This window comes from Pleurodeles waltl, chromosome 11 (genome assembly GCF_031143425.1).
Source record: "Pleurodeles waltl isolate 20211129_DDA chromosome 11, aPleWal1.hap1.20221129, whole genome shotgun sequence".
Taxonomy (NCBI): domain Eukaryota; kingdom Metazoa; phylum Chordata; class Amphibia; order Caudata; family Salamandridae; genus Pleurodeles; species Pleurodeles waltl.
The window spans coordinates 65107760-65126185 of record NC_090450.1 but is presented as its reverse complement, the minus strand read 5'-3'; positions in this window follow the sequence as shown (position 1 = coordinate 65126185).

The following is an 18426-nucleotide window of genomic DNA, read 5'->3' as shown; positions in this document are numbered from 1 at the left end:
CTTCAGTTGACTTATCTTGTTTTAAAATTCCAAATATTTACAAACCAAATAATCTTTAAAGTAGAGAGCTATTACTATTTATTACTATCATACATATTACTTGAATTCAGTTCTTGAAATGAAAACAACACAGGCATACCTGTAAGACCTCAAACATTCCTTACAAGGAATCAATTTTCAATTTCAAAGTGTTGCATTTGTGTGCTGGGATTTCATATGATATCATGTATGTAACATATCCTTCATTAGGTATTAATGAATGATTAATAAAGTATTAGATTCAACAATTCTATCACAAATATCATCACATTAACAAGTTGAGATGGATCAGAAAATTCTGAGACTTCTACCAATTTTGAATGATGATTTTGGGAGAAGTGATTGATAGAGTATAAAGTCTTAAGAATCATGGTACAGTGCTAATTGAGTTGTTCTGGAAAATGTTAGACAAATATAGGGCACGGGTCTAGTTCAAGCAGATACTGCAAATCCATAAATTGTGATTGTCACATAACAAGTCCATAATGGACATTTTGGGTCCACTCCAATAAACAGGGATTGAATGATTTGGCTTCAGAGGGTAGGTCTGGAGGAAGATGTCACAATAAATTTTGCAACCTAACCAGATATTAAACAAAGAGATGTTCCAGAACCTTTATTGGTGGTGACTATTTATAGTTGTTGATGATGTACGAATATCATCAATATCAGTAGTGGATATACTTTCCATTGTATGACCCATTTATGAAGCCTACCTTTGTTTCACTTTCCTATTACATTGTGAGCTTTGAGTTATGTATTTGCAATGCATCTGTTGAATCATAATTGCATCCAGTCCTTGGATGCTGCCTGAAAAGGTCAGGTCAAAGGGCATTAGGATCATTAGCACAATCTTATAGTAATGCATTTCGTATTGTGCAAAAGATATTGCGTTGTGTCAAACACAGAAATGATATCAATTGTAACATAAAAAAAGTTCACAATTGTTACACCATGTTGCACATCTTAACTTAACTAGTGGTAAAACTTTTAGCACCAAACACAACTGCAGTGGACAGGAGCCAATGTGGCCCATTGCAAATCCACACTAGATTTTATATGAGCAAAAGATCACTGTGAGAAATCAACTGCAAATTAACTGAAGAGAAGGCAAGTAGAAGACACACAGAAGATAATTACATGCTGAGGGAGAGTGTTTCACTGGCATAAGACAGCAATAACTAAAGGTATATAATAAATATAATCAATCAGAGTCATCGCCAATTTGTGCTGGTGCAAAGTCATCAAAGGTGACTCAACCTGGTGCAAAGAGTTGATTTGGGATTAATTTTCCATCTCAAAACGGAAGCTTGCACACATGCACTACTTTGCATTAATGGGACATTTGTGTTCCCATGCTACCACCTATTTCTTTTAAAAAGCCTTTTCTAATAGCCTCCTTGAGGCTGACGCAAAGTAGGAGAAAAGTTTTATTTTCTCTAAACGTTTCCCAATTTAGAACGTTTGCTTCACTGTACAGCACATTTACAAAATGGGAGCATTTTAAAGTTTAGTCCAATCACAGTGTTTTGTGATAGAAAGATACCCTTCCAGTACAAAACATACACTAGACTCACACACACATATCTATTGTGCAAAGGTGTGAGAGTGACACAAGATACCCAGAAAGTGCACTAGAGACTGGGAACAGAGCTGCCACCCCATATCTTTGTGGTTATGCCATTCCCCTATCACACAACGCAGCACAGTAACACCCATGGGTTCCTGCACTGCACTGCTTGAAAAACTATGTGCCCTGAAGTTTGACTGAACAGTTAGTATATTATTACTTCTGCAGATTAAACACATCATAAGCACTTGTAAGCCTACAGATTGTCTAAAGTTCTAGTAGCATGTTGCATGTATCATTGCTCAATGTGTACTGAAGACAGAAAACTGAAGAGGCAATATTGAACTAATGATGTTTTAATATGCATGGTTTCCTTCTGCAGTGACTGGTGTCTACTTCCTGGCTCCTAGATATTGACATGATAGATACTCCTGATTTTATCCCTCAGTCTAAAGAGGACCTTTCCCCAGGAGCAGCTCGCTGCAAGTAGAAGGGGCCAGGCTCTGCGCGAGGGAAGGGGGTGGGGCGAATTAAAATAAAATTTTAAAAAACAAAACAAAAGAAAAACACTTACTTTAACTATCGCGTGCCGCTCCGCACCTGCTTCTCCTTGCTGCAGGGAGCACCCAGGCAGACTTGGAGCCTGTGCAGGTTCTCTCCAGCCCAGCAACTGTCTAGCTGGGCTGGAGAGAGCCTACAGCGCATGTGTGTTTGGCCGCCCGAGACGGACAGCCAAACATATATGCGCAGTGAGGGGGAGTGCCGAGCACCCCCCTCACTGCTCGTCACCTCCGTGGCGTTCCATCCTTTTACCAAACCACAATAATAAACACAGTTTGGTAAAAGTTTTGCAGCTGTAGCTGCTGGTGGGGGCGACGCTCCTCTGGCCTCAAGGAGGAGCCTCCCCTGCCTTTGCCAAGGTTCTCTGTTTTTTTTAGAAGTGTTTGATCTTGCATTGTGTCACAAGACAATGCTATGGATTTGCATGTGCATGACACACATTTGCACCTTCTTGTGAGTATGTACATAAAGCCATGCAACAATTGGTATGTTCAGCTTAATGTGATCTTCAGTATGGCGTTAGCCAAGACTTTTTAATTTCAATACAATTATATTTAGAACACCCTTGTGCATAGGGGCTCTCAGCTAGACCTATTCATCCATTGATCTTTTGTGACATGTTTCTTCTGCCCACATGAGTATAAAGCATTGGCCAATGGGTCAGCCCACTTCAACCCTTGGCTAACTTCAATATGAGTGACCACATTCTCCTGTTTCACACGGAGCACAACCACACACAAAGTAGTTCCCTTATGTGCCAGGGACTACAACGTAAATGTGTGCTTTCAAAGACCAGAAAAATGTTATGTTTTAGGCAATTTTACTTTTATATAGGCAAGGGCCTGCAGGTTATCCTACAATATTTTTTACAAAATGAATGACAAAACAAAGCAAGCACTGACAAAGCTAAAAGGCTGGCAGTAAAAGTAGGACCGATTGACTTTGCCAATTCTTGTTGTATGAAAAAAATGTTTTTGTTGTTCAGACTCTTTATTCACAAACTCCCACTTTGTCCCTGTCATTTCATTGGAACTTTGGTTAGGCCCTAATAAAAACCAATATTGGCACTAATGTGCCCTGTTTAAACTTGGCAGCAATGGATATCATTCAAGTTCTCTTTTCTGTACATAACTAAATGAATGTTTTGTTGCCAAGCACAGAAACAAAAGCTACTCTTTATTTTCCACTTTTGAAAACTATACATTCTTGCTTTAATGTGGAAATGTAGTTCACTAGAAAAAAATAACAAAATGCATGGTTCCTCGTTAATGGTTTTATAGTGTTGCCAAATCTAGACTGTTTGGCTCTTGTTTTACAGTCTGAGGTTTGAAAACTTGCCAACTAATCTGAAAGGGAATCAGACAAAAATGAATTCATGTTGAAAGCTTCTTATAATCCAGGCTTTGGGACTTTTCCCAGCCTCCCGTAATATTGAATAAGCCACATCTGCGCACAGCTGTGCAGACATACTACAGAGGTGACTAACACTTTCATGCCCGGAGAACAGCATTTTAAAAAACACAATACTTTTCATGTTTGAGCAGATATTTTTCAAGTATGAGACCCTCCACGCCAATTCTTCGATAAGCTTGATGTTCCTTCTTGCCCTCTTTCCCATGTTCTGTGCTTGGACCTTGTTCATTAGTGTCATCATGATTTTTAGTGTTGCAAACCTTCTCTGATGCAGTCATGGGTTATTGTGCATCTTAACCAAACACAGAATATACTAATCGTATAATAATTTAGTGCAATATTGCCCTTTGTTGTTTCTGGTGGCATGATAACCCACAAAAAAAACGTCTTATTGGTTGTAAGTGTTACCAACACCATGGAATGATGTTACGGAACAAAAGTACTCATTGCCCTGTATGTCTTTTACAATTGTATGTCACAATATCTAGATAAACAATATCGGGCCCACAATACAGAGTAGCACTAATTGATCAAGATACGTATGCAAAGTATAGATTTACTATTCTTAACTCCATATCTACTTAACATTCTTGATACAGGGATTGAATACAGGCCAGGCAGAACTAAATCACTGCACATTTTTGTGAATTAATTGCACTGATTACTGTTGGTTAGGTTTTTCTGCTTTCACTTGCGCCTGGAAGAACCTGACCAGGCAGAGATATCTTATGATACTGGCCTGTAGTCAGTTTTGTGAATTTAAAAAAAAGTAACTTTTTTTTCAAAATAACACAAAATAATCATGTCACATAAAAGTATTTCTCCTAATAATAAGTTATTTGACGCTACAGATTAGACATGCTTATTAACTTGTAGCTTGTGTTGGTGACTGAATGTTCAAAACATCTATATTCCAACCAGGCCATTTTGATTTAGAAATGCAGCAAGATTCTTCATAAAAACATAAAGGGTAGTATTATTGACTATGCACTTAGCGTCATCTTACACAGGGAGCACATCATTTGAGCCTGTGCCCGGCGGAGACTGCACCCATGGACCAAATCACCTTCTCCGCGGGGACACATTGTGTCAGTGTGCACGACGCTCTTATGTTTGCAGGTGAGTTGTTAGTGGTTAGTGCTTCCTACATCATTGACACCTTTCTCTTAGGGCACGCGTATTTGTGAACATTGTTCCAGTGGCCAAAACTATAGACTGTGATGTGACCGAGGGTCGCATTGATGCCAATAATAATGGTGTAGATTGGTGGGGCTGTAAATTGGGCCCAAAGGGAGTGAAGCTTTCAAATGCCATAGTCAGCTACTTGTGAGGTATTTGAAGTGTTTCACTCCATATTGCCCTCTAAATTAAGCCACTAGTTTTTAGAGGAGTCATAGATATGACAATATTTGGCTATACTTAGAGAAAGTTTGCCCTAGGATGTGAACCTCTGATTGCTATTGCTGCCTTTGGTGAGTCGAGTGTAAAAAGGAAGCAACTTGTGTTATTGAATTGGAATCCAATACAGTCATTCCTTGCATTTCTCCCAATGTTTTTAATTTCTTATCAGTAAACATCAGGAGCTCTTAGAAACAGGCTGTTAATGTAGCGAGGGCTAAAATAATCCTTGAAAAAGACCTCCTTCAATGAGTTGTGTAATTCACGTAGTTTGGCAGACACAAATACCCAGCCTCCACAGCTAGACAATGAAAGTTTTAGCAATGGCTCTAGGAGACTTGACTTTTAGTCCTGGCTTTACCACTTTTAAAATATGTTGATTGGGACATCTGTAATAAAAGCCTGAGCAGGTTCCCCCTTTCTTTTTTTAGAGTGGCCCTTGGGTCTCACCATTGGAACCACTCACACCCCAGGTATTGTGTAATGAGCAAGATGGAAACCATGAAAAGAGAAGCCAATTTTTTTTTATTAAGCTTGGCCTGTTCTAATAATTAATTGTGTGCTCTTTGGTAATCACTTTCTGAACAGATTTCCCTGCTCCTTTATTTAAAAGAGATAGCAAAAGCTTAAATCAAACTAAACACTTAGGGGGTCATTCTGAGTCTGGCGGGCGGCGGAGGCCGCCCGCCAGACTTCCCCCCTCCAAAATACCGATCCGCGGTCGAAAGACCGCTGAGGGTAATTTGGCTTTTGCACTGGGCTGGCGGGCGACCGCCAAAAGGCCGCCCGCCAGCCCAGTGCAAAAAACCCTTCCCACGAGGACGCAGCTCAGAATTGAGCCGGCGGAGTGGGAAGGTGCAACGGGTGCAGTTGCACCCGTCGCGAATTTCAGTGTCTGCAAAGCAGACACTGAAATTCTTTTTGGGGCCCTCTTACGGGGGCCCCTGCAGTGCCCATGCCATTGGCATGGGCACTGCAGGGGCCCCCAGGGGCCCCGCGACACCCCATACCGCCATCCTGTTCCTGGCGGGAGAACCGCCAGGAACAGGATGGCGGTATGGGGTGTCAGAATCCCCATGGCGGCGCAGCAAGCTGCGCCGGCATGGAGGATTCAATAGGGCAGCGGAAAACCGGCGGGAGACCGCCGGTTTTCCCTTTCTGACCGCGGCCAAACCGCTGCGGTCAGAATGCCCTGCGGGGCACCGCCAGCCTGTTGGCGGTGCTCCCGCCGACCCTGGCCCCGGCGGTCCGTGACCGCCGGGGTCAGAATCACCCCCTTAGTATTTGATGAGAAAACAGGACTGTAACTCAGCAATCAGATGATTTTACCCGTGGGGGAGAGCACCCAATCTCACAGCCCACTCACTAAAATATGGTGTAGAAAGTAATGAGTCTCAATACAAGGAGCCCTGCACTGTGGTGTTGCTACTTGTGCCTCTTCAAGTTTTTAAATGACAGTAAAATCATATGCTTCCTATGTCTTTGTTCCCTTTATTGTCATTATGTGATAGAAATGGACAAGCCAATGAAGGCTAGAGCCAAGTTCAATCCAAAAGCCTGGCTCTAGCTCAACTCAACATTCTCTTGGATCTGTGAGCTCACAGTTGAGGCTTCATATGCCTCTGTCTGCTACCCATGCCCCAACTTCATGTACCAAGAATTAAAGCCAAAACATGAACTTTTAGGTAAAATAAGAGAAAGAGAAAAGGAAACCCATCTAGTAGCTGAATTGCACAATGTGATACCGGAAAACCTGGGATCCATCCCAGCTTCCAAACGTAACCAAATTCTCCAATCTATGCAATTGTTTTATTTCATTTTTCTTTCTTTTTCTTTATTATCACATATGTGGACACCTTGAAATACATGAGTTTGGGATGTGCACTGTACAAAGCCTTCTTTTTGTGTTTGATTTAATAAACTATAATGTTGTTCTATGTATAATAACAATGTAGGTTACAGAGAAGGTGCACATGACAACTGATGTGCTTCCTGATTCACAAATGGCATTGTTGTCTGGGCAGGAGGAGGCATAAATGTTTGAAAAGTATCACTTTCAATCAGGCCTCTCCATGCAGTGATATAACCTGAAACACTAAAGTGAAACACATATGCGTGTTAATCACATACATTATTTTAATTTTGAAGATACTTTTTCATATTTTTACATGTTTGTTGCATGATATCTTGAATGAAGGTGTTCACATAACATAATATGTATTTCTAAAGTGCATGGTCACCCTTGTGGCTGAATTACAGATGTTTATTGTGAATCAGTACAACCATATGCAGTGGCCTGCGAGAACACAGCAGGATTCGATCTAGAGACCCTGCGATTAAACACAGCTTCCTGGAGAGGACACATTAGTCTTTGAGCCTTAAGAAAAAGCAAGGTTTTACTGTGAAGTTCATAGCATTGGTGGACAGTGAGGGTAAGTGTACCAGGGTCCAAAGAGTAGTAGCATTAATGGCCACATATGATCATATGCTTTCCATATTTAAAAGCACTATTTCGATACATTTAGTCCCATTACAAATGCCTTGGCAATTAGGAATGGAAAACAGATTGGCACACACCTAACTGGGCCTAAAGTCTGCCTCTTTGATGGTGGTACTCACTTCACATTTGGACATGAGCTCTTTGGGAGGCAAGCCCCTTCACCTGTGGAGGTGTGTTGCCTCTCCATACTAGACAATCTTCAAATTTCAACTGTTTTAAAAAGGAGTGGAGAGGCCAGTTCTTTTCCTCTGTGTACTTCCCTTTTCCCCCAGTTACCTTATGCAACTCTTGATATCAGTGTTCTGTGGGGCAGTACAGAAAGGTGGCATTGGACTGTACTGCATTGTACTGGACTGGGTACAAGATTGGGACGTATTTGGACTGGGAGTGGGATTGGATGGGATGAGATGGGCTTGGATTGGATTGGATTGAATTCGATTCGATTGGAACAGACCTGGGGAATACCATGCTATCCTGTTAGTGATAGACCAACTGCAAATTCCCTTTGTGGAAAGCATGATGAAGGAGGTGCAGACTTAGAGGTGCTCATATATATTCCCCACCATGGTCCAAGAATTTTAGGAGAAGGTGCAGAGTGAAGGCAGATAAGTAGCAACCGCATGGCTTTTACTGTGCATCGGGTGAACGTCTGCTTTACCAGATACTTGCAGCCATGTTCAAGCACTCAAAGAAGAAATGCTGTATACATACAATACAAACAGATCCTTGGAAAAAGATCACCCTGAGGAACTGTACTTTTGATTCTGCATGGTATCTGGGCTAGTTCGTAAGTCTTAATTTGATAGGAAGAAAGTGCTGCAAATATCACATTTGCCAGAATGAGACATACCAAGCTTCAATTTATACCACGTGTAGGAAGTTGGCTCTGTATGTGCTATTTCAAAGTAAGGAATAGCATGCACAGAGTCCAAGGGTTCCCCTTAGAGGTAAAATAGTGGTAAAAATAGATAATACTAATGCTCTATTTTGTGGTAGTGTGGTCGAGCAGTAGGCTTATCCAAGGAGTAGTGTTAAGCATTTGTTGTACATACACATAGACAATAAATGAGGTACACACACTCAGAGACAAATCCAGCCAATAGGTTTTGTATAGAAAAATATCTTTTCTTAGTTTATTTTAAGAACCACAGGTTCAAATTCTACATGTAATATCTCATTTGAAAGGTATTGCAGGTAAGTACTTTAGGAACTTTAAATCATAAAAATTGCATGTATACTTTTCAAGTTATTGACAAATAGCTGTTTTAAAAGTGGACACAGTGCAATTTTCACAGTTCCTAGGGGAGGTAAGTATTTGTTAGGTTAACCAGGTAAGTAAGACACTTACAGGGCTCAGTTCTTGGTCCAAGGTAGCCCACCGTTGGGGGTTCAGAGCAACCCCAAAGTCACCACACCAGCAGCTCAGGGCCGGTCAGGTGCAGAGTTCAAAGTGGTGCCCAAAACACATAGGCTAGAATGGAGAGAAGGGGGTGCCCCGGTTCCGGTCTGCTTGCAGGTAAGTACCCGCGTCTTCGGAGGGCAGACCAGGGGGGTTTTGTAGGGCACCGGGGGGGACACAAGTCCACATAGAAATTTCACCCTCAGCGGCGCGGGGGCGGCCGGGTGCAGTGTAGAAACAAGCGTCGGGTTCGCAATGTTAGTCTATGAGAGATCTCGGGATCTCTTCAGCGCTGCAGGCAGGCAAGGGGGGGATTCCTCGGGGAAACCTCCACTTGGGCAAGGGAGAGGGACTCCTGGGGGTCACTTCTCCAGTGAAAGTCCGGTCCTTCAGGTCCTGGGGGCTGCGGGTGCAGGGTCTCTCCCAGGTGTCGGGACTTTAGGTTCAAAGAGTCGCGGTCAGGGGAAGCCTCGGGATTCCCTCTGCAGGCGGCGCTGTGGGGGCTCAGGGGGGACAGGTTTTGGTACTCACAGTATCAGAGTAGTCCTGGGGTCCCTCCTGAGGTGTTGGATCGCCACCAGCCGAGTCGGGGTCGCCGGGTGCAGTGTTGCAAGTCTCACGCTTCTTGCGGGGAGCTTGCAGGGATCTTTAAAGTTGCTGGAAACAAAGTTGCAGCTTTTCTTGGAGCAGGTCCGCTGTCCTCGGGAGTTTCTTGTCTTTTCGAAGTAGGGGCAGTCCTCAGAGGATGTCGAGGTCGCTGGTCCCTTCGGAAGGCGTCGCTGGAGCAGGATCTTTGGAAGGCAGGAGACAGGCCGGTGAGTTTCTGGAGCCAAGGCAGTTGTCGTCTTCTGGTCTTCCTCTGCAGGGGTTTTCAGCTGGGCAGTCCTTCTTCTTGTAGTTGCAGGAATCTAATTTTCTAGGGTTCAGGGTAGCCCTTAAATACTAAATTTAAGGGCGTGTTTAGGTCTGGGGGGTTAGTAGCCAATGGCTACTAGCCCTGAGGGTGGGTACACCCTCTTTGTGCCTTCTCCCAAGGGGAGGGGGTCACAATCCTAACCCTATTGGGGGAATCCTCCATCTGCAAGATGGAGGATTTCTAAAAGTTAGAGTCACCTCAGCTCAGGACACCTTAGGGGCTGTCCTGACTGGCCAGTGACTCCTCCTTGTTTTTCTCATTATTTTCTCCGGCCTTGCCGCCAAAAGTGGGGCCTGGCCGGAGGGGGCGGGCAACTCCACTAGCTGGAGTGTCCTGCTGGGTTGGCACAAAGGAGGTGAGCCTTTGAGGCTCACCGCCAGGTGTGACAACTCCTGCCTGGGGGAGGTGTTAGCATCTCCACCCAGTGCAGGCTTTGTTACTGGCCTCAGAGTGACAAAGGCACTCTCCCCATGGGGCCAGCAACATGTCTCGGTTTGTGGCAGGCTGCTAAAACTAGTCAGCCTACACAGATAGTCGGTTAAGTTTCAGGGGGCACCTCTAAGGTGCCCTCTGTGGTGTATTTTACAATAAAATGTACACTGGCATCAGTGTGCATTTATTGTGCTGAGAAGTTTGATACCAAACTTCCCAGTTTTCAGTGTAGCCATTATGGTGCTGTGGAGTTCGTGTTTGACAGACTCCCAGACCATATACTCTCATGGCTACCCTGCACTTACAATGTCTAAGGTTTTGTTTAGACACTGTAGGGGTACCATGCTCATGCACTGGTACCCTCACCTATGGTATAGTGCACCCTGCCTTAGGGCTGTAAGGCCTGCTAGAGGGGTGTTTTACCTATACTGCATAGGCAGTGAGAGGCTGGCATGGCACCCTGAGGGGAGTGCCATGTCGACTTACTCGTTTTGTCCTCACTAGCACACACAAGCTGGTAGCAGTGTGTCTGTGCTGAGTGAGAGGTCTCCAGGGTGGCATAAGACATGCTGCAGCCCTTAGAGACCTTCCTTGGCATCAGGGCCCTTGGTACTAGAAGTACCAGTTACAAGGGACTTATCTGGATGCCAGGGTCTGCCAATTGTGGATACAAAAGTACAGGTTAGGGAAAGAACACTGGTGCTGGGGCCTGGTTAGCAGGCCTCAGCACACTTTCAATTGTAAACATAGCATCAGCAAAGGCAAAAAGTCAGGGGGCAACCATGCCAAGGAGGCATTTCCTTACACAACCCCCCCCCAAACGAAAGAGGATGAGACTAACCTTTCCCAAGAGAGTCTTCATTTTCTAAGTGGAAGAACCTGGAAAGGCCATCTGCATTGGCATGGGCAGTCCCAGGTCTGTGTTCCACTATAAAGTCCATTCCCTGTAGGGAGATGGACCACCTCAACAGTTTAGGATTTTCACCTTTCATTTGCATCAGCCATTTGAGAGGTCTGTGGTCAGTTTGAACTAGGAAGTGAGTCCCAAAGAGGTATGGTCTCAGCTTCTTCAGGGACCAAACCACAGCAAAGGCCTCCCTCTCAATGGCACTCCAACGCTGCTCCCTGGGGAGTAACCTCCTGCTAATGAAAGCAACAGGCTGGTCAAGGCCATCATCATTTGTTTGGGACAAAACTGCCCCTATCCCATGTTCAGAGGCATCTGTCTGCACAATGAACTGCTTAGAATAATCTGGAGCTTTTAGAACTGGTGCTGAGCACATTGCTTGTTTCAGGGTGTCAAAGGCCTGTTGGCAGTCCACAGTCCAGTTCACTTTCTTGGGCATTTTCTTGGAGGTGAGTTCAGTGAGGGCTGTCACAATGGATCCATATCCCTTCACAAACCTCCTGTAATACCCAGTCAAGCCAAGGAATGCCCTGACTTGAGTCTGGGTTTTTGGAGCTACCCAGTCCAGAATAGTCTGGATCTTGGGTTGGAGTGGCTGAACTTGGCCTCCACCTACAAGGTGTCCCAAGTAAACCACAGTTCCCTGCCCTATCTGGCATTTGGATGCCTTGATAGAGAGGCCTGCAGATTGCAGAGCCTTCAAAACCTTCCTCAGGTGGATCAGGTGATCCTGCCAGGTGGAGCTAAAGACAGCAATATCATCAAGATAAGCTGTGCTAAAGGACTCCAAGCCAGCAAGGACTTGATTCACCAACCTTTGGAAGGTGGCAGGGGCATTCTTTAAACCAAAGGGCATAACAGTAAACTGGTAATGCCCATCAGGTGTGGAGAATGCTGTCTTTTCTTTTGCTCCAGGTGCCATTTTTATTTGCCAGTACCCTGCTGTCAAGTCAAAGGTACTTAGAAATTTGGCAGCACCTAATTTATCAATGAGCTCATCAGCTCTTGGAATTGGATGGGCATCTGTCTTGGTGACAGAATTGAGCCCTCTGTAGTCCACACAAAACCTCATCTCTTTCTTTCCATCTGTGGTGTGAGGTTTGGGGACTAAGACCACTGGGCTAGCCCAGGGGCTGTCAGAGCGCTCAATTACTCCCAATTCCAGCATCTTGTGGACTTCCACCTTGATGCTTTCCTTAACATGGTCAGACTGTCTGAAGATTTTGTTCTTGACAGGCATGCTGTCTCCTGTGTCCACATCATGGGTACACAGGTGTGTCGGACCAGGGGTTAGGGAGAAAAGCTCAGGAAACTGTTGTAGGACTCTCCTACAATCAGCCTGCTGTTGGCCAGAGAGGGTGTCTGAGTAGATCACTCCATCTACTGTGCCATCTTTTGGGTCTGATGACAGAAGATCAGGGAGAGGTTCACTCTCTGCCTCCTGATCCTCATCTGTTACCATTAACAGATTCACATCAGCCCTGTCATGGAAGAGCTTAAGGCGGTTCACATGGATCACCCTCTTGGGGCTCCTGCTTGTGCCCAGGTCCACCAGGTAGGTGACCTGACTCTTCCTCTCTAGCACTGGGTAAGGGCCACTCCATTTGTCCTGGAGTGCCCTGGGAGCCACAGGCTCCAGAACCCAGACTTTCTGCCCTGGTTGGAACTCAACCAGTGCAGCCTTTTGGTCATACCAAAACTTCTGGAGTTGTTGGCTGGCCTCAAGGTTTTTGGTTGCCTTTTCCATGTACTCTGCCATTCTAGAGCGAAGGCCAAGTACATAGTCCACTATGTCCTGTTTAGGCTCATGGAGAGGTCTCTCCCAGCCTTCTTTAACAAGGGCAAGTGGTCCCCTTACAGGATGACCAAACAGAAGTTCAAAGGGTGAGAATCCTACTCCCTTCTGTGGTACCTCCCTGTAAGCGAAAAGCAGACATGGCAGGAGGACATCCCATCTCCTTTTGAGTTTTTCTGGGAGCCCCATGATCATGCCTTTTAATGTCTTGTTGAATCTCTCAACCAAGCCATTAGTTTGTGGATGGTATGGTGTAGTGAATTTATAAGTCACTCCACACTCATTCCACATGTGCTTTAGGTATGCTGACATGAAGTTGGTACCTCTGTCAGACACCACCTCCTTAGGGAAACCCACTCTGGTAAAGATACCAATGAGGGCCTTGGCTACTGCAGGGGCAGTAGTCGACCTAAGGGGAATAGCTTCAGGATACCTGGTAGCATGATCCACTACTACCAGGATATACATATTTCCTGAGGCTGTGGGAGGTTCTAGTGGACCAACTATGTCCACACCCACTCTTTCAAAGGGCACCCCCACCACAGGAAGTGGAATGAGGGGGGCCTTTGGATGCCCACCTGTCTTACCACTGGCTTGACAGGTGGGGCAGGAGAGGCAAAACTCCTTAACCATGTTGGACATATTGGGCCAGTAGAAGTGGTTGACTAACCTCTCCCACGTCTTGGTTTGTCCCAAATGTCCAGCAAGGGGAATGTCATGGGCCAATGTTAGGATGAACTCTCTGAACAGCTGAGGCACTACCACTCTCCTAGTGGCACCAGGTTTGGGGTCTCTGGCCTCAGTGTACAGGAGCCCATCTTCCCAATAGACCCTATGTGTTCCATTTTTCTTGCCTTTGGACTCTTCAGCAGCTTGCTGCCTAAGGCCTTCAAGAGAGGGACAGGTTTCTTGTCCCTTACACAGCTCTTCCCTTGAGGGTCCCCCTGGGCCCAAGAGCTCAACCTGATAAGGTTCAAGCTCCAAAGGCTCAGTTCCTTCAGAGGGCAGAACTTCTTCCTGAGAAGAGAGGTTCCCTTTCTTTTGCTGTGTTGCAGTTGGTTTCCCAACTGACTTTCCTTTTCTCTTGGTAGGCTGGGCCATTCTTCCAGACTCCAGCTCTACTTGTTCACCCTGTGCCTTGCACTGTGCTCTTGTTTTCACACACACCAGTTCAGGGATACCCAGCATTGCTGCATGAGTTTTTAGTTCTACCTCAGCCCATGCTGAGGACTCCAGGTCATTTCCAAGCAGACAGTCCACTGGGATATTTGAGGAGACCACCACCTGTTTCAGGCCATTGACCCCTCCCCATTCTAAAGTAACCATTGCCATGGGATGTACTTTTCTCTGATTGTCAGCGTTGGTGACTGTGTAAGTTTTTCCAGTCAGGTATTGGCCAGGGGAAACCAGTTTCTCTGTCACCATGGTGACACTGGCACCTGTATCCCTCAGGCCCTCTATTCTAGTCCCATTAATTAAGAGTTGCTGTCTGTATTTTTGCATGTTAGGCGGCCAGACAGCTAGTGTGGCTAAATCCACCCCACCCTCAGAAACTAGAGTAGCTTCAGTGTGGACCCTGATTTGCTCTGGGCACACTGTTGATCCCACTTGGAGACTAGCCATACCAGTGTTACCTGGATGGGAGTTTGGAGTGGAACCTTTCTTGGGACAGGCCTTGTCTCCAGTTTGGTGTCCATGCTGTTTACAGCTATGACACCAGGCCTTTTTGGGATCAAAGTTTTTACCCTTGTACCCATTGTTTTGTGAAGAGGCTCTGGGCCCACCCTCCTGTGCAGGTTTTTGGGGGCCTGTAGAAGACTCTTTACTATTTTTAGTTTTGGTTGTCTCATCACCCTTCTGCTGGGGAGTCTTTGTGACCCCTTTCTTTTGGTCACCCCCTGTTGAAGTCTTGGACACCCTTGTCTTGACCCAATGGTCCGCCTTCTTTCCCAATTCTTGGGGAGAAATTGGTCCTAGGTCTACCAGATGCTGATGCAGTTTATCATTGAAACAATTACTTAACAGGTGTTCTTTCACAAATAAATTGTACAGCCCATCATAATTACTTACACCACTGCCTTGAATCCAACCATCTAGTGTTTTCACTGAGTAGTCAACAAAGTCAACCCAGGTCTGGCTCGAGGATTTTTGAGCCCCCCTGAACCTAATCCTGTACTCCTCAGTGGAGAATCCAAAGCCCTCAATCAGGGTACCCTTCATGTGGTCATAGGATTCTGCATCTTGTCCAGAGAGTGTGAGGAGTCTATCCCTACACTTTCCTGTGAACATTTCCCAAAGGAGAGCACCCCAGTGAGATCTGTTCACTTTTCTGGTTACACAAGCCCTCTCAAAAGCTGTGAACCATTTGGTGATGTCATCACCATCTTCATATTTAGTTACAATCCCTTTAGGGATTTTCAACATGTCAGGAGAATCTCTGACCCTATTTATGTTGCTGCCACCATTGATGGGTCCTAGGCCCATCTCTTGTCTTTCCCTCTCTATGGCTAGGATCTGTCTTTCCAAAGCCAATCTTTTGGCCATCCTGGCTAACTGGATGTCCTCTTCACTGGGGCTATCCTCAGTGATTTCAGAGGTGTTGGTCTCTCCTGTGAGGGAACCAGCATCTCTGACTATTATTTTTGGAGTCAGGGTTTGAGGGACCCTGTTCTCCCTAGATAGGACTGGTAGGGGGGAATTGTCCTCCAAGTCACTATCCTCTTCCTCTGAGTTGCCACCCTCAGAGGGGTTGGCCTTTTCAAACTCTGCCAAAAGCTCCTGGAGCTGTATTTTGGTAGGTTTGGGGCCCATTGTTATTTTCTTTATTTTACAGAGTGACCTTAGCTCCCTCATCTTAAGATGGAGGTAAGGTGTGGTGTCGAGTTCCACCACAGTCACATCTGTGCTAGACATTTTGTTTCTAAAAGTTGGAATACTTTTTAAGAATCTACAACTGTTTCTAGAATCTAATTCAAACTTTTACAAACTTTTAAACTCTAAAAGAAATGCTAAACAGGATCTAACACAAGGCCCTAGCAGGTCTTTTAAGAATTTAGAAAACTTTTCAAATTGCAAAAATCAATTTCTAATGACAATTTTGGAATTTGTCGTGTGATCAGGTATTGGCTGAGTAGTCCAGCAAATGCAAAGTCTTGTACCCCACCGCTGATCCACCAATGTAGGAAGTTGGCTCTGTATGTGCTATTTCAAAGTAAGGAATAGCATGCACAGAGTCCAAGGGTTCCCCTTAGAGGTAAAATAGTGGTAAAAATAGATAATACTAATGCTCTATTTTGTGGTAGTGTGGTCGAGCAGTAGGCTTATCCAAGGAGTAGTGTTAAGCATTTGTTGTACATACACATAGACAATAAATGAGGTACACACACTCAGAGACAAATCCAGCCAATAGGTTTTGTATAGAAAAATATCTTTTCTTAGTTTATTTTAAGAACCACAGGTTCAAATTCTACATGTAATATCTCATTTGAAAGGTATTGCAGGTAAGTACTTTAGGAACTTTAAATCATAAAAATTGCATGTATACTTTTCAAGTTATTGACAAATAGCTGTTTTAAAAGTGGACACAGTGCAATTTTCACAGTTCCTAGGGGAGGTAAGTATTTGTTAGGTTAACCAGGTAAGTAAGACACTTACAGGGCTCAGTTCTTGGTCCAAGGTAGCCCACCGTTGGGGGTTCAGAGCAACCCCAAAGTCACCACACCAGCAGCTCAGGGCCGGTCAGGTGCAGAGTTCAAAGTGGTGCCCAAAACACATAGGCTAGAATGGAGAGAAGGGGGTGCCCCGGTTCCGGTCTGCTTGCAGGTAAGTACCCGCGTCTTCGGAGGGCAGACCAGGGGGGTTTTGTAGGGCACCGGGGGGGACACAAGTCCACACAGAAATTTCACCCTCAGCGGCGCGGGGGCGGCCGGGTGCAGTGTAGAAACAAGCGTCGGGTTCGCAATGTTAGTCTATGAGAGATCTCGGGATCTCTTCAGCGCTGCAGGCAGGCAAGGGGGGGATTCCTCGGGGAAACCTCCACTTGGGCAAGGGAGAGGGACTCCTGGGGGTCACTTCTCCAGTGAAAGTCCGGTCCTTCAGGTCCTGGGGGCTGCGGGTGCAGGGTCTCTCCCAGGTGTCGGGACTTTAGGTTCAAAGAGTCGCGGTCAGGGGAAGCCTCGGGATTCCCTCTGCAGGCGGCGCTGTGGGGGCTCAGGGGGGACAGGTTTTGGTACTCACAGTATCAGAGTAGTCCTGGGGTCCCTCCTGAGGTGTTGGATCGCCACCAGCCGAGTCGGGGTCGCCGGGTGCAGTGTTGCAAGTCTCACGCTTCTTGCGGGGAGCTTGCAGGGATCTTTAAAGTTGCTGGAAACAAAGTTGCAGCTTTTCTTGGAGCAGGTCCGCTGTCCTCGGGAGTTTCTTGTCTTTTCGAAGTAGGGGCAGTCCTCAGAGGATGTCGAGGTCGCTGGTCCCTTCGGAAGGCGTCGCTGGAGCAGGATCTTTGGAAGGCAGGAGACAGGCCGGTGAGTTTCTGGAGCCAAGGCAGTTGTCGTCTTCTGGTCTTCCTCTGCAGGGGTTTTCAGCTGGGCAGTCCTTCTTCTTGTAGTTGCAGGAATCTAATTTTCTAGGGTTCAGGGTAGCCCTTAAATACTAAATTTAAGGGCGTGTTTAGGTCTGGGGGGTTAGTAGCCAATGGCTACTAGCCCTGAGGGTGGGTACACCCTCTTTGTGCCTTCTCCCAAGGGGAGGGGGTCACAATCCTAACCCTATTGGGGGAATCCTCCATCTGCAAGATGGAGGATTTCTAAAAGTTAGAGTCACCTCAGCTCAGGACACCTTAGGGGCTGTCCTGACTGGCCAGTGACTCCTCCTTGTTTTTCTCATTATTTTCTCCGGCCTTGCCGCCAAAAGTGGGGCCTGGCCGGAGGGGGCGGGCAACTCCACTAGCTGGAGTGTCCTGCTGGGTTGGCACAAAGGAGGTGAGCCTTTGAGGCTCACCGCCAGGTGTGACAACTCCTGCCTGGGGGAGGTGTTAGCATCTCCACCCAGTGCAGGCTTTGTTACTGGCCTCAGAGTGACAAAGGCACTCTCCCCATGGGGCCAGCAACATGTCTCGGTTTGTGGCAGGCTGCTAAAACTAGTCAGCCTACACAGATAGTCGGTTAAGTTTCAGGGGGCACCTCTAAGGTGCCCTCTGTGGTGTATTTTACAATAAAATGTACACTGGCATCAGTGTGCATTTATTGTGCTGAGAAGTTTGATACCAAACTTCCCAGTTTTCAGTGTAGCCATTATGGTGCTGTGGAGTTCGTGTTTGACAGACTCCCAGACCATATACTCTCATGGCTACCCTGCACTTACAATGTCTAAGGTTTTGTTTAGACACTGTAGGGGTACCATGCTCATGCACTGGTACCCTCACCTATGGTATAGTGCACCCTGCCTTAGGGCTGTAAGGCCTGCTAGAGGGGTGTCTTACCTATACTGCATAGGCAGTGA